Below are 17,094 nucleotides of genomic sequence, written 5' to 3' on the forward strand. Positions count from 1 at the left end.
GTAACTTTAGTCCTGTTAATTGTGGAGCGCCGTCTGGCGGACGACTCTAGCACAGAGACGGGTGACAAACGTCATACGAAGCGGCAAACAACGAGAATTTGAATTTTTGTCAGAATCAACGAGCAAGAAAGTATTGGCTGGCTTAGAGATTGTTACTTCGAGTCACTTGGTGTACATTAGCGGTGTGAGACTGTGCAGTATCGTGTCGGCCGTTGACAGTATTTTCGTGTCAGGTGCGCTCTGTGTAATTTTCTTTTATTCGTCGATCGTCAAAGCGGAAAACAAGCGGTCAATTCCGGGAACGGGGATTTTTATTGATACTTTAACGAAGCCCCCGGCGCAATTACGTTGTTGTGGCGATCGCCTTGCTTTATTTGCCGGCGTTAAAGTATGTAAATTGCGGCCATCACGCGGGGGCCAGCCTTCACAACGTCGACCCCGAAGTAGGTATATCACGCGGCATCACCACGAACCTCCCGACAAAAAACCGACGAAGCCATGTTCCAGATTGTGCTGTCTCACATCGTAATTATTTTCTAGCCTCACCGGAATTTATTATGCCTTATAGGAAGCTGATACGGAGTCTGTTGTACGCCCATTTCATTAGAGACCCATAATCACCGCAATCAATGGGGATCCGTCCGAAGAGGCCCAAGAATGGGGGGCGGGCACGGCGGCCGTGTAAAAACCCGCCAGTAATACACATCACGGCCGAGATAAATCCACCATCGGCGCTCTCACATTTCAATTACGCCGTCCCGAGGGTCCTCCTCGGGAAAGTTTTTCGGTGGGGCCCCGGTGCCACCGCTCTGACTCATCGGGACAAAGATGTAATGGTGATGGCGTGTTTACGTGTTTGACCGGCCGTAATTCATAAAGAAAACATCTCGGCATTAATCGAAAAGTCGTTTATTTTTCTTCGCTGCCCTGTAAACATTTATTCCGGATGGATGTGGCGCGGGCCCGGTTTATTTGACCTGCTGGAGGCTCGCTATGATTAAATTGCGTAGATGGCGCCGGGGGTTAGAAATACGTTTCCGCTATTTATGTTTGCTTTCTGCTGCAATTTTTCACGAATTATCTGCCTTTCCCGACTTTCCACCGACCAAAGTTCACAGTCGTTTGTGCCGTCGTAGACGGAAAGGTTGAGCGAAATACAAATTTTATGAAATATTACCACAAAAATTCTCCGTAAACGCGGAGAGTGTTTGTTCGAGGTTATTAACTGGATCGTTGCCGCTGATTTCGCTAATAAAGTAATAATTTATTGTTAATAGCGCCATTTAGGGGCTGTTTCTTCATGAATTATTAGGAAGTAATTACCGAAAGTTTGTAAATGTGGAGTTTGTGTACACGTATTAGTCACGCGAGTTGAAAGGGAGTACGTGAACAATTTTTGTTCGGACTATTTATTCATGCTAGAACAATCGTGGCACACAAACAACTACGTACTTCAAAATCTACATATTTCCGGTCCACGAAACTAAAAGTGCCACAACGTTTTCAATCTGTCATTGAATCATTGAAAGACAATGTATAAAATGAATCAACAGAAGCAATTATTGTAGCAACTGCGTTATATTCTGGTTACATTATTTACGTAAGTGTAACTCGAGTTCATTACATAACACTGGTATTTCTTTATATTTATTTTTCCTAATTCTTGGCTATAATCCACGTACGAGTATAACTTATGTATTAAATACCGTGCGATCCAAAATAAAATAAAATCGAGGTGGCCATGATTAATACACTTCAGTTGGCAGCACGTAAAAATTTAATTCAAATGTCATTACAATGGTAATTGTCATTATTAATTATTGACTATTAAAATTTGCTATTACAATATGTTCACTTTAGAGCAACAAATTTTCATTGTCCAGTGTTTCTTCAGCAATAGAGAAAGGCTTGGTCCTATTCGACACTTCGAGTTTTTGAGGAATTTCAACAAAAGTTTCCACTTAACCAACAACTTGCCCAGAAAGTCTACAAATGCGTAATAGTATATTAAAGAACGAGTTTTATAAAGGTTGATTTGGCGCACGAGTCCCAAGTGTAGAAAACGACCCGTAGGGGAGTTTTGTATGGGACGAGTGCGCCAATACCCTTATAAAACGAGTTTTTTATGTTATTTTTTAGAATTTATACCCTTGTTTTTTAAGCAATTTTATCTTGTAACAGTGCTCCAAAAAAGTCGGATGCATTAATATGGTTAATTTAATTTTGTCGTCGCGTTCCCCTAAGAAATCTCCATTGCAGCTCTTGCTTGAAATGAAATTGTGAAACTTATTGCATCAGTGTAACGTAATTTCTGCATCGTAATATGCACATAACACCAAGATGATTCTGTTACAGAACAATGTTGCATTTACGTTAGGAACCGGCGAATGCATTATTTCAATCGTTTCCTCGTTAAGAAACTAGATCGTAAAGCGTTTCGGAATAAATCTCCGGTTTAGCTCCCAGTTTTGGTTCTAACTGGTGATTTATGTTTGGTGTTAATTCTGATAGAACATCTCATTGTTCCTCGACCGGTTCATTACAAAACTTGCTCATTGTCCCATTGGCAATAAATCACTCACGAAGATGATGACATTACTACATTCAGCCAGATAGGACGAGACCGGTCGGATTCAAATTGGCATTCAGTAATAATAATCAGCATAAAACCCACATGATTTATGTTGTGTCCCGTCTATCCGTAAATCATAGTTGCAAGGGAATCGAAAACGTAATGAATTCGTGGGATTCGATTTATCGTCGGACGGTCCTGTCCGTTTTTTCCGTCTTTTTCTGCGTCCAAAAGTAATTATCTAGCTACGGCGCAAGAGTGGCGCTTTTGGCTGATCCAGGACCGGAGCGGAAAAATCGACCAGACTGGAAAAAGGACGCCATCCATCACGGTCCGACAGTCCTGGGTACTCTCCAAACACGCCCCGACAACGGCATTAAACTTGTATTATTCTGGTTCCGTTGTTGTTTCGGTCCTTTTACGACGATACTTTCATCGTGATGTGTGATCGAATTAATCAAGGGGGCCCGTGAGTCGGGGGAAATTGTCCGGATTTAATGGCGGAATAATGAGAAAAGCCGTTCTCAAGTTTTATAGCGTCTGGACGGACATTGTCGAATTTATGTACAAATTGTGTGGAGCTGGGTTCGGGTGTCCGATAATAAAAATCGACCGTTTGAGAGCTCTCGACGGGGAGTGAATCAATGCGGGGGGCGCGGGTCGGTGCCTGGAAAGTAGTTGCGTGGGTCAGGTCGAAAGGCTGATGGAGAGGTGATTGCTTTCAGATGTACGACGGAAAAGGAACACGAAAAGAGAAATGAGAGATTTTGTGAGGGCTTCAACAGTTCACTTTTATTTTTCGTATGGTTCAGGATATGTTTCTCTCCACATTGTTGAAACTCGACGACCATTCGAAATCTTTGAAAACAAACAAAAACATTTTCAAAGTACAGTACAATATTTATTAAGAATACGGTAGGTGTAGAAACGAATCCTTGAGGGACTCCCTGAGAGCTTATTTGATGTTTAAGAAGAAAATAATTTTTATCTCGAGACAATCGAGTAGGTTTAAAAAAGCAAAAAAAAAATATGACGAAATATTTTTAACCACATAACAGATAGATGTCGTGCCGAATTGATATTACGATTTATTTTCACGTTTTCCAGTTTTAATCGAAACAAGACACCGACACCGATTTATTCCGGAACAATTTATATTCCAGTTCGCCAGGAAATGGTTAAATTAATGAAATTAATGCAAACGACATTTTGTAATGCTGAAATAATATTGCAGAACGTAATGTTACACAGATGTAATACATTTCCTAATTTAATTCAAACTAGAGACTTTACTGGAAGTTCATTCTGCAACTCTTTACCTTCCTACAAGTTTACCAGTGTTGACGTTTGGTGATAAAGGTGTTACATAACAAAATGAGTTTATTGAAATATTTATGGTAATGCCAATTTTGTAAGATTAATGTACGAAATTTTTTAGTTGAACAAAAATCCATTGAATGGTACATGGTATGTACAAGTAAACAACGTATCCAAAGGAAGCACTATTACAGAATTTTTAACACTGATGTGACATATTTCCTATTTGAGAAATAAGCTAGCATCTCGAGGTGTGATGTTATTTCAACCAACATCCTTCCCAGGCTACCTTTTAATGGGGGTTCGATCATGTGGGGTAGCATTTCTGCAAACGCGCGTACCTTGTGTTGATTGATAGGAGCGTTATGAACGGTCATAGGTACATTTAAGATGTTCTTCAAAATCACGTCGTTCCTTTTGCACCACTTATTGGCGAGAATTTTATATTGATGGACGATAATGCACGACCAGAGTTGTTAATGAATTCTTAGATGAAGTTGGTATCAATCGCATAGAGTGGCCTCCGAGGAGTCCCGATTTAAATCCTATCGAGCATGTTTGGGACATGATAGGAAAAAAAGTTAAAGCTCGAATCCCCTCCTCAGCCACCCTAGACGAAGTGTTTCCTGTTCTTCAGGAAAAATGGGATCTTCTTGATGACCAGGCCATAATGAACGTGGTAGAGTCAATGCCACGACGTATGGAGGCTGTAAAACGGGCTCGCGGAGGCAATTCTAACGCTAATTCAAAACACTGTTCAAATTATGCAATTTTTCATAAAATTAACATTTTTCTAAAAACTTACTTTTATCATTTTTCATTAAAATCTTATTTGCTCTGTTTAATGTTTTGTTTGTTAGATATTATTTGGAAAGGATAACTTAAATAACACATCAATAAAACATGATACCAAAAACATTTTCTAAGACAATGAATTACTTAAAATTCATAGTGAGTCGTTTTTTGTGCCGGTCAGTGCAAACAGGTGAAGTTAAGCTAAGGAAACAAAAATAAAATAAAATTTGTTTTTAAAGTATATACATAATGTATTTTAAAATAAAAAAATTAAATGTGTAGGACATTTTTAAAATGACCAATGACCTGTAATTGTAAATTTCTCTTTACAACAGTAGTAGAAGAAAACATTTCCAAAGAATTACCTACTACACAACATAAATAAATTATTAATATTTTCAATTAAAAATTGTTAAATCTTGTTTCACCAAGCAATAAACTGATGAACGTACATAATTTAATATAATATGTACTTTTTTGTGACGGTGTAATATAAATGCTATGTAACGAAATGTCATTGCTGTTACGTACATTTTATGGAACACACTTTACGTAACAGTAACATAACGCATTTTATATACTTTATATAGTCAGATCCGTCTCGAAAGTTAAACTTTCTGGTAGATACCGATCATAGACGATTTATTACCTCTCTCGACCGACACCCCACAAACGCCGCCTGCGATAAACGTCTTTTCACAAAAATTTTACGACGCATTCCTCTCCTTTCAATAGACCCGTAACGCAAACGTCCAGTGGCAGCTTGTGATTATCCCCTTACCGCACTAAATATAATTTCTAGACGTTTCCAAAAAAGGACTTCCATTGTTTGCATTCGAAGAGGCACGCATCACGACCGCCATCCGAAAGTTGTAAACTTGACTATCCCTCTAACAATTTGTAAATAACGTCAGCGATCAGAATTTGTGTAAACCTAACTACTTTTACGGTTCTTTTACGAGCAGGTCCTTAATGTCCCATTGTGCCGTTCGTCGGTGATTGACTTATGTCAGCGGCGTGCCTTTCTCGAGGTGCAATAATTCAACAATAAAAAAAAACAACGAGCAACTTCGAGATGAGCACAAGTCGAATTCTTGCGAGCACTTTGCTTTTTTTCGACCTAATTGCGAGCATCATCATGTCAGCCGATCTGACAAGATGTCGTCACGACTACCAAAGACCGTTTAACAGTAATTTTATTGGCTCATTAACGACGGTGCTGTTCTTTTTTTCTTCGTTCTGTGCCGGCAACGATTTTCTCTCCTGACCGATCTATCAGCGGCGGCGGCGGCGGGAGAAGAGAAGAACGGGTCGGTCGAGTCTCCGAGAGCACACTTCAGACTCCGGCTATCTCCATGTCGCACGTCACATTTATGGTGTTTTACAATTTGTTCAGCATGACAACGCCTGAAAAAATAAAGTCGCCAACTTACATTATGTTACCGTGAGCAGATGCTAGATTGTAATGGAATTTAATTAACTATGTTTGCTTAGGTTTTGTACGTTTGTGTGGTCCGTGAATGTGTTTACTCGACCGTTAACGATCGTGAATACGTGCAAACTGGACTCTATTCAGTTCTAGTGGCTCTAATTGGCTGCGCTGATTGGACCAGACGACGAAAATCCGTACGACGAATCGATGAAAAATGATTTCTCTCAGTTCGATACATTTACAGTTGTTTGTCTTTTCTTTCCAACGTTTTATCGATTGTCTGAAGACAAATTGTTCACAAATACAGTTCATTAAAGAAGTATACAGGGTGTCTTAAAATTCGGGAATTCCGAATTCAGAGCCTGGTAGGAAAGGACTCAGTGGAGCTCGAAAAATACTTCCTGAAGAAGATATAAGCACTTTAATTTTGTTCAATACATAGCAGCCTTCATATCCACAGTGACAAAATAGTATTCTATCGGGCCTTCAAATAAATATATATTTAGAGTAGGCGTAGACGACATTCTAATTCTGTTAACAGTGTAAAGTAATTTTTGTAGGTAACCAATTATTGTCCGGAGTTACACAGGTTACATAGTAAGCTTTTTCCCAATTTCATATTGTCGTATTCCGTGGAGGGAGAATGCACTACAAAAATGAAAAATATTTTCTAACCTAATTTTATTTCGTTAAAATGTCAGACGTTTCTTGTGTCATTTTCTACGCTGGAAAAATGTTGCAAACAATTGAATTTCCATAGGTTACTCTAAATATAAATTTATTTGAAGTCCCGTTAGCTACGTTGCCGTTCCATTTTTAAGAAAAATTACAAAAATTGAAGATTTATTTACTCCAAAGTAAAGCTATTCTTCAAAAAATTATTTTACGTTATTATTTTCCACAATCATCTACACCATAAATAACAATAAACACTGAACTTTTCAGCCTGTATTTGAAGAAAACGCAGTTCAAAGAGTGCACCTTCAGATCAATGTATCTTTGTGGGGAGAGTCCCGATTTTTTTTTAATTCCGTATTTGGACCACTGAAGTGATCCCCTACAACGCTCTGAATTCGGAATTCGCGAATTTTGAGACACCCTGTATAAACAGTGTAGAAAGTGGAATTTATTGAAGAAGTAACGAAAATAATAAAGAATCGACAAAAAAAAATAGACTTGAAGCAATAATAAAAAAATTCAATAGTTTCAGAGAAAAGGTAAACGAGAAAGTAAGAAACTTGGAAAAATTGTTCTTTTACAACATAATAAAATATTAGAGGATGAAATAATTGAAGTATGTATAAAAAAATCACGAATGAAAAATGTAAAAAAATGAAGATAGAATTGGGAAAACATAATTGCAAATGACAAAAGGAAAGAAACAAAATGGAAATAAATTAAAACAAGAGAACTAGTAAAAAAGAAAAAAGGATGACGTAAACAACGAAAATGATAAGGACGTCAACGAAGTTAGAAAGAAAAAAAAAAGAGAACACGGACAAGGACTAAAAAGAATTTAAAAATTGAATTTAAAATGAATTCCTACGTAATTAAGTTTGCAGTTTTGGTTTGATGTAAAAAAAAATTCTGCGTAACACAGTATACCTACTAATGATTGCATTAACGTTTTTATTGGACAAAAATTAGACTTTAGATTAAAAATATGTACTTGAATGGGATTTATAATGGAATACACTATACAAAACTTGCTTTCTTAACTTACCCAAATATAAAGATAATTAGTAAATAATTACAATGTTGACAGTTTATTTGTTTTTTACAAACGCGATATAAAAATTTACAAAAATCTAAGGAACAGAAGAGAAATTTTACTTTGAAAATTAATTGTAGTAAGGTTCCGAGGTAATAAAGAAGATGAATATAAAAAGAATATGTTAAAATAATGAACACCTATAAAATTGCAAGATGGAAAGTTTGAACAAAGGAAAAGTTTTCGCCTAATTTATGAGTTACTCGAGGAAATTAATTTTATAAAACGTTGAAGAAGGGTGAGGGGAATAAGGAATTTTTTTCGTACTGTTTTCGATGCTTTTGCGGTAGAGTTTTGAGCGGAAAGTACGTAAGCTTGTGCGAAGAAATACATAAAACACAAAACTAACTGTAAAAAACATACACTTAATGTTGGCAGAGCGGCAATATTTGCGAATTCGTTTGCTTTAAGTTTTTTAATTCCTTAGTTTGCAAAGTGGAAGAATTCCAAAGATGTCGGTATTTTTCTCAGCTTTATGCAAAATTTTTCCGATTCGAGCCACTCTCGAGCGCACCCTCTCCGGAACTTTTAAAGGCCCTGCGATGAAAGGGTTATAAAGAAGTTAGAACGCCAAGTTTCTTCGTGATGTTCCGCGAGAAAGTTTCCTTTCCGAATCACGTCCCCCGACGAGTCCGAATAAAAAGAAAATGGCGTTAAAATAAAGATTAATTCAATTTAAATTGGCGGGGAGCTTTTAAAAAGGCGATACCAAGTTTAGATTTAAACTTTTTAATAAAACAACTTTCGAAAAAGGCCACGCCGACTGAATTCATTACGTCGCCCGTCGATGGAATTAATGCAGGAATAACACCATCAGCTCTGGTATTTTTATGAATTTTTTGCCCGGAATAATTGCCGCTGCTCACCTCTGGCGACAAATTATCGACCAAATAGAGCGCGAGATGGCGGTAATGGCGCTCGATTGTGGCTAAGTGGCTCCGGAGCGTCGAAATTACACTTAAACATCATAATTTAAATAACTTTAAATATTTTATCGGTGTCGACTCCTTATACGCAGCTTTTTGCCAGTCCCCGTTTAACATCTAATTAAGAATGCAACACCCGACCAATTAAATTCGACGAGAGCGATCCGGATCTCGTAATGAACTTGTCAACGCTTCCCGGGAGACATCTGTTGCCCGATTAATTGCACATGCAAATCAACTGCATTAAGATAAACATGGCGCCCTTATCGACGACTGCTCGCGGTGGGCGGACCCTCGGTTTTTTCTTCCGATAAATCGACAACAAGAAACGTCATGAATTGTTAATTAACACATTTGCGTGTCGATCTCGTGGTAAACATCTCCACCGATGCGACTTTCATCGGACACGTGTCCAAAGGGTTTCCCTCTGATCGAGTCGGAATTTGAAGGGGGCCCCGTACGTTCCGCTCCAGACGCTCCGACAGGATCAGCTGCGCTGTCAACGTGCAAGGACAAATTTACGTACACGGCCGAAAAAATCACGAGGTTTATGCGGATTGGACGACCGCCAGGAAACATAAGGATTTACTCGCAACATTTCGTCGTGCAACGCTTTTGTGCCACCGTACGGCTGTTTTATGCGAGCCGAAACGACCAATGAAACTTTGCTGAAGCCGCAATAAATTCGGCGAAACCTTTGCACTTTTTTCGAATGTGCGCGTCGAGCTAATACGGTCTTTGATCAGGGAAGAAAGAAATTTTTGGCTCGCGGTCTGATGAAGTGGGAGAGCGTGCGCGAGGAATGTTGCAGTGTTTAAAGACGAGGAGATAAATGGGAAGAGGGGGCAACAAGAGGAGTAGTGACGGATCGTCTGGACAAAGACGAATAGAAGAGGAGGTTTGAAAAAATAATCAGGGGGCTAATTTTGGGAAAGGAGGAAAACTATAATTCGTTTACTGGATCTGAAGATTTTAACAATCGATTAATAATAATGCTTCGTGGCAAACCCAAAAAAAGATATTAATTTTTTAAATGTGCATCATACAGTTTTGAAATCTTTGTTATCTCGTTGATATTATATTGTTGCTAAACAATTTTCCTTCGCAAAGCAAAAGATCAGAAGCGATATCACGCGTTCAAATGAAATCCTGGGCTGGGAAGCGTATTGACCGCTAACCTAAAATTTAGAGCCAAAAAAGTCTTTCTTTTTTCTTTCTTTACAATGTTTTGCATTAAAAATAGAATAGCTTAACGATTCCTATGCTCGAAGCAAATATCTAAGGGCACTCTTTGCTGAAAACAAACATGTTCAATTGTATCCCGATTAAACATAAACAAATGTCATTCGTGTCAAACGGCGGGAAATTCAAACTTTACACTGTTCTAAACGGTTTAATTTTTCCAACGCCTACTCAGCCCAGGATTAATTTGAACGCGCGATTTTATGAAACTAGATTTTTCGGAGAAAATTTAATTTTTAATTTAAAAGCAGAAATCGAAATGAGATGCAAAATAGTTTTCTTCTAAATTTGCCATTTTATATTTTGTCTGGGTAAGTTTTTTACTTTGCAATTTGTCTCGCGCCTCTGACGTCCCTCACCTTTCCCCACACCGGCAGCTCTTCGGTGATTACCGCACCACCGAATAGGTGATAATAAATCGGTCCGAGCCCCGATATTTATAACGTCGTGGAGGCTGACGTGCTCCGACGACTCGCCATTATTTCACCTTCCATTTAGCAACATCTGCCGCGAATTTATGCCCATCAATCGCCAACATGCAATAATGAAAAGCGCCTCCGGCAAATTGATTTTCCATCGGAACACCGACTGCATGCTGCAACAAGATGGAGGTGCCGTGTGGGCATCGGCGCGGGGGATAAGTCGCCGCTAATAGATTGAGAGTGTTTACAAATTATTGGCAATTTCGCTCCATCTCGCGGTGAACTCGTCGCATTCGGTGAACTCTAATAACTGGCTGATTTATCGGCGAGAAGATGCTCTTCCGTGTGGCTTCGGATAAGCCTCCGATGGAGCCCCGGATAAGACTTATCGCGCGCTCCATCTAACGCAACTGCATCTCCACAACACATCCGAAGGAATAACCTCGCGCTTAAATCATCTCCGAGGCCGCGGCCGTATTTCAAACCGCCCAAGAGCTATTTGGCTTCGCGGATTATTGCGTCGGCCGCGGATATTTATAACTAAAATTTTGCAATTGCGCAATAATCGAATCGAATGTTTGCAGATGTTTCGACGATGTTTGGCGCGCAAACAGTATCGAAAGGAGGCGAGAAAAAATTAATAGAGACCTGGGGCGGCATCCGAATTTAATCAGGACGCATCAGGATTCACCCCGACACGCACAGGCCTCGAAGAAACAACGTACGCCGCCGCCCGGAGAAATTAGCAAAAGAACAAAGCTTATGAGAGGAAATGGCAAAAATATAGAGGACCGAGCGGGAAAGCGATGAATTATTCATTTGCGGCTCCAGTTCGGAGTGGAGTTTGGATTTGGGCTCGTATTGAAGAGAACGGCGATCGAGTGTCGTTTCTTGAATCGCAATAAACAAGAAAGGGTTTTTCACCAGAAATCCAATAACCGATCCAATTAACAACTTCCATTCACATATTTGTTTAATCGGAGAGCTACTCAGAGGCCAGGTTGAAGAAGTTGCGGAGTGGAGTTTCGCAGAAAGGAGCGATTCATTCGAACCATTTCAGGAGACGATCGATTTTTAGGCTTTAATTAAATTTTATGCGGAAATCTTATAGAGTGATTGGAGGCGCCGACGAAAGGAATTAGTCCACGAGGAGAGGGAAAAATAGCGATGGTTGGATACGCAAGTGGCACCGAAAGTTTCTACAGTTTATAGACACAAATATTATTTTTTAACAGACTGAAATCGACCTGTAATCAAGACATCACGCATGTTCCTTTTTTTTTGAACTGCACTGCACTCCATCATTTTTGCATAATATACCGGGACATTTTTTTAATACTGAACATAGCCCATACTTTCTTATTCCCTGTATTCAGTTTTAAAAAACACAGGTCAATGCATGTATGTAATCAAGTAACCATGGTAACGAAAATAACTTCTTGACAGTTTCAAAAAATGGTCAAGTTGTTTGAAGAAAAAATACACATAATGCACTTATTCCATGCCAATCAGAGCATTAGAAATCTACGTGACATTTTCAATGCAACACATGATAGACCAATTCCATCAATCGGAACAATGTTTAACATTATTTTAAAATGTCGACGATTTTTGAAGGTTCGTGTATAATTGGTTGCATAGCAACTCACAATTCACTGATCTGTGCTTTTTAAAATTGAATATAGGGAATTACGTAGTATGACTATGTTCAGTGTTAAAAAAATTTCCCGGTATATATACGAGTATGTATTTGCTGATTTCTTAAGTAGCGATGGAGATAGAGTCGTAGAGTATTTTGCAATCGATTTGTCATAGTTAAATCTACAAGACGCAGTTTTTAGATTTGATATAGGTAGCTCAAGGGGTAACATTGTCACTTTAGTGCCACAATATTTTGGTACCTCCACCATTCTTGTAAAACAAATATGTACAATTTTCTTCCTTTTTGTTATTGATAGAATGATACACTTCTTACATTCGATCTGCTACGATTAAATATATAAAAACAAATTTTTGTATTTGATTTAGTTCAAGCAATAATAGAAATATCGTAATTTTTTATGCCTGGATAGCCCCTTGCAAAACATACAAATATAATTTTCTTTATTAATGTTCGAGATACAATCATGCAATTTTTTGTATTCAATTCGTCACTATTAAGTCTACAAAATAAATGAATTAAATTTGACCCAGCTCAAAAGGTAACAGAGATATTGTGATTTCTGTTGAAAAAATACTCTGGCGCCGCCACCATTTTTCAAAGTGCATTTTTGCTGATTTTTTTAACGAGTGATAGAGATAGAGCCATGTTTTCCATTCGATTTATCTACAAGACGTAGTTCTTAGATTTAATCTAGCTCAGGCGGTAACAGATGTGTATCATTATTTTTAATGAAAGAAATTCTTTGGCGCCTCCACCATTTTTGTAATGCATGTAAATATGGTTTTCTGTACGAACGTTGGATATTAGAGCAATTAACTCTACAAAACACAGTTCTTTCCTTCACTCACTTAATTTTTTGTATTCGATTGAACACACTCTACGAAAGGCATCAGGTTTTAGACTTGATTTCGTTCAAACAGCAGCAGATATATCATCATTTTTTGTGAAAAAATATGTTGGGGCATCCACCATTTTTGCAAAGCTTAAGTGCTCTTCAGTTAAAGTTAGAATTGTACAGTTTTTTTTATTCGATTCTCCACTTTAAGCCTAAAGATCACGGTTTTTAGATTAGCTTCAGCTCAAGCCAGTAAAAGAGATAAATAAAGTCCATTTTTTAATTATAGTCCGATGGATCAATTAATAAGCAGAGCAACTGTTATATTGCCATCTCTTTTCAACATAATGTAAAACAAGCTATTGGATTTTTGTACGTATTTTATTAAGTCCGTCCCACTATGCATCTCGCTTTGGCAGGTGCGCTTAGAGCAAGACGCGAGTTGTACGTTTATTTCATTACGCGAGTTGTACGTTTATTCCATTAGCGACGTCAAATTTTTAGGTTAGGTCGTAACTACATTTGTGATATAATTTTTTAATTTTGCTTAAAATTTCCGCCGTATGATGCGAAGGAAAAGCTACGTAACTCTTTCTTCAACAGCATCCACTGGCAGAAGCGGACCATTATTATCTCATTTCCGTGTAAAATACATTAACAAATTTCTTATTAGCGTGTACGGGCATTGACCTTACGTGGCATTGCCGAAACAAAATCTAGGAAGAAAGAAAGACAGTCCAAACCTGGTTGTTTAGTGTTGTTTTCAACAACTTTTAATATATTTTACCTATTAGTTGATAAATAGTTATCAAAAATTGGTAGCACCATGCACTGCTGTCAAATGTCGAAAGCAGACGCAGGTCACGTCGATTTCTTGATTCGGACTAAGCTCATCGGACTATAATAAAAAATGGACTTACATACTGTTATTTAAAAAAAAAAAAATTGCAAAACATATTTTTAGGTTTCTTAACTAATGTTAGAGATGCCGTTTTTTGTATTTGATTTGTCATAGTTAATTCAAAATTGTTATTGAAAAATGCCAAAAGCTAACTGAGCCTTTTAATGCATCGTTTTGAAGTGAAAACTTTTAAAATCGTATTAATTCATAGCTCAGTCATTGAAAGCATTAAAACACCTATTTGAAAAGTTTGTAAAAAAGACTAGCATTGACAGTTGCAATCAAATTATAACTGTCAATGTACAATGTGAATATGTACAAGAATACAGCGTTTGCTTCATAATTTATTCAACAGATGTAATTGATTTGCCAAAAAAAGTCGGTGTCACGTTCGCATAAATAAATTAACATGACCGATTCAATTTCCAAAAAATATATTTTCTCTTTTTCACTTTGCAGATATTTTGTTTACGCCAGAATAATGTTGGGATTTCGCGTTTTCTGAACGAAAACCTTGTCACGCCTGAATCTCTCCGACACACCAAGAAAATTGAGCTGTACGTATCAATTATCCTTTCCTCCCCCATTGTTTTATTTAGGTTTACAGGCGGTGCATGCCGCGAGTTGTGCAAAGTGGAATGAAATATGACGGTGACACGGACCGACGTAGGTCGTAAAGCATGATATACGAGATCATCCGTCCAACATTGCCGCCGCCATCCGCCGAAACGACACCATTTTTATCTAAGGTGAACCGACGGATAAAAACCGCCCCCGAACGGCAAGAGAAAAACGGCAAAGCGTCCCCTCGCGTCGATTACGCCGACAATAGCAACAAACAAAAATGATGACATCGCCGCCCGGACTAATGACACACCGGAGCGATCACACGTATTCGTTAAAACGGCCAATTAATTTCATTGCGGCCGGCGATTTGTCTGTGAAATGTAAATTGGAAACCGTTCCGAATGGACATCATACAATGGCCGTTTTTATGCAAATTATTTTATCAAAAGCTCCGCGTCCCGCCAAATTGATGATCAAGCGCGAACGTGAACGAAAAACAAATCCGACAGCGAGGTCGGCAGCGAAGCGGGGAACACCCCGTAGATCGATATCTGGACAAACGTCCGTGTAAATATTTTTCGGTATTATTTCTGTTCTGGCGTTCTGGTCGTTACACGACGACTGAATCTCACTTCAGACCATTTAAATCTGCACCGGGGGTAGCGCATGGCGGGGTGTTACCATGGCAATGACATCCTTCCACATCTCTTTTGTCTCCGGAGGATTAGGTACGGGGGGCTTTCACTCGCTATTTATAATTTTCTCTCTAAATTAGTTTAAAACGAACCGAACACGGTAATATGTTTTATTTAACTTAAATAGGTGTTGACAAGAGCAACCGGCACAGAAAATTGTTAATATGTTGCGCGAGGGTGACACGGGCCTGATGAGAATCGGCCTGACGGCAGGATGAGGTCACATGTTCAAACAGGAGGGAGCGAACAACTGGAAACCGGAACCTGATTCGAAAACAAATACACTTTTTATGATGCCGAGCATCGGCTGTCGGGACAATTGCACAGTTATCTATCGCTGTGATTTTGGGGTAAAAATCAGGAGGAGTGGCTAAATTAAAGAGGAAATTGGCAATTTATGTAACTGAAAATGGTGGATGCGCCGGAAAATTTTCCAAACAAATATTTTCGATAATTGAAAATTTATACAGGGTGTATTAAAAATAAGTACAATAATTTTAACTGGTAACAGAACTCGTTAACTATAACGTAATTGTTAAATAACATTTTTGCAAATTGTCAAAATTGTTTTGTCATTTTACCCCCCTTTAATTTCACATCTCTGTATTTATTAATCAAAAATCAAGAGTTATGTTGTTGGTGGCCAATGTGATGCAACAAATAAAATAGCTGTTAAAATTAATTGTTGTACTTTTAGGCTTTAGGGCCCAAAAGGCATTATTTACGCCCACAAATTACTGTATAAATGACTTCATATTGATACGATTTTACAAAAAATTATTTTGGCAATTTTGACTTTTCCTTTGATGGAAATTACACGCTTAATAAATCATTTACTTTCTTACGAGTATTAAAATAATAAATCTGACAATGGGGTGGCAAGAAAATGTCGAACAGACACTGACAGAAAAAAAAGTTGCATCCGTTGCATCACTGAATCAGTTAGTCCAACATGAAAAGAAAAGATCATAGCCAAAAAGAACGTGAATGCATAATAGTACAGTTACACTATGCATCGTGAGCGGTAAATTCACGGTGTAAAAAACATTTATAATCCTAACCTTGCATCTCTAAAATGAAACAAGAAAAACTAGCAGTTTACAGAGTTGCACAATTGGTGGATGCGACAGGAAATCAATAATTATTCACCGTCAATGTTCAAGGAACAAACAAACGTTTTCGTTACCGCTAGACACTATTAGATATTTTTTCTGTGGGGAAGGGTTAGAGCGTCCGATGTTATCGGATCGGTGGTGCGTGGGGTTTCCCGGTCGTCAGCCGATTCCCTCTCAATTAGAATTCTCGCTTAAATTATTAATAACTTACCTAGTAACTTTGTTTACTAATTAAGGCAAATACCGAACAAAGAACGAATTTAGCAGCAAGTAAGCCCCGAAGTTGCCCGTGTAAACTTTTCTTATTGCATTAATTAATTATTAGTTCCGAAGGACGCTTTCGCTTTAAAACTCTCCGTGCTCCTGATCCGTGAAGGCCGTCGCTGTTTTGACAGAACAGAAATAATATTTCGAGCGACGGGTGAGCGATCTCGAGGCAAATACGTCGCCCTGTCAGAATCTAAACATTGCAAAAGATACACGTCTGCACCTAGGGGGAAATCATGGAGGTAAAATATTTATACGGGAGCGCCTGAAACAAAACGAGACCTGAATACACAAATCGGGCGACTTTATTCAATTTGGCGACCCTCTGGTCACATACTCGGGAGATTTTCGGAAATTCGGGGCTTTGTTCGCCCTAACGAACCCGGGGAAGGCCCCTTAATGATTTAGCCGCGATCAAAAGAGAGCGCCACTAGCGTCTAAATCAGCCGCAACGAGTTTTCTCGCTTTAAAATGCAAATGGGTTTTGTTGGCATTACTTATGACAACGGATCCAATTTCCTTGTTCTGTTTTATGTTGGCGGTAATGTGTATCACATATTTTACTGGAGGATTT

The sequence above is a fragment of the Tenebrio molitor genome, chromosome 1, assembly GCF_963966145.1.
Source record: "Tenebrio molitor chromosome 1, icTenMoli1.1, whole genome shotgun sequence".
Classification (NCBI taxonomy): domain Eukaryota; kingdom Metazoa; phylum Arthropoda; class Insecta; order Coleoptera; family Tenebrionidae; genus Tenebrio; species Tenebrio molitor.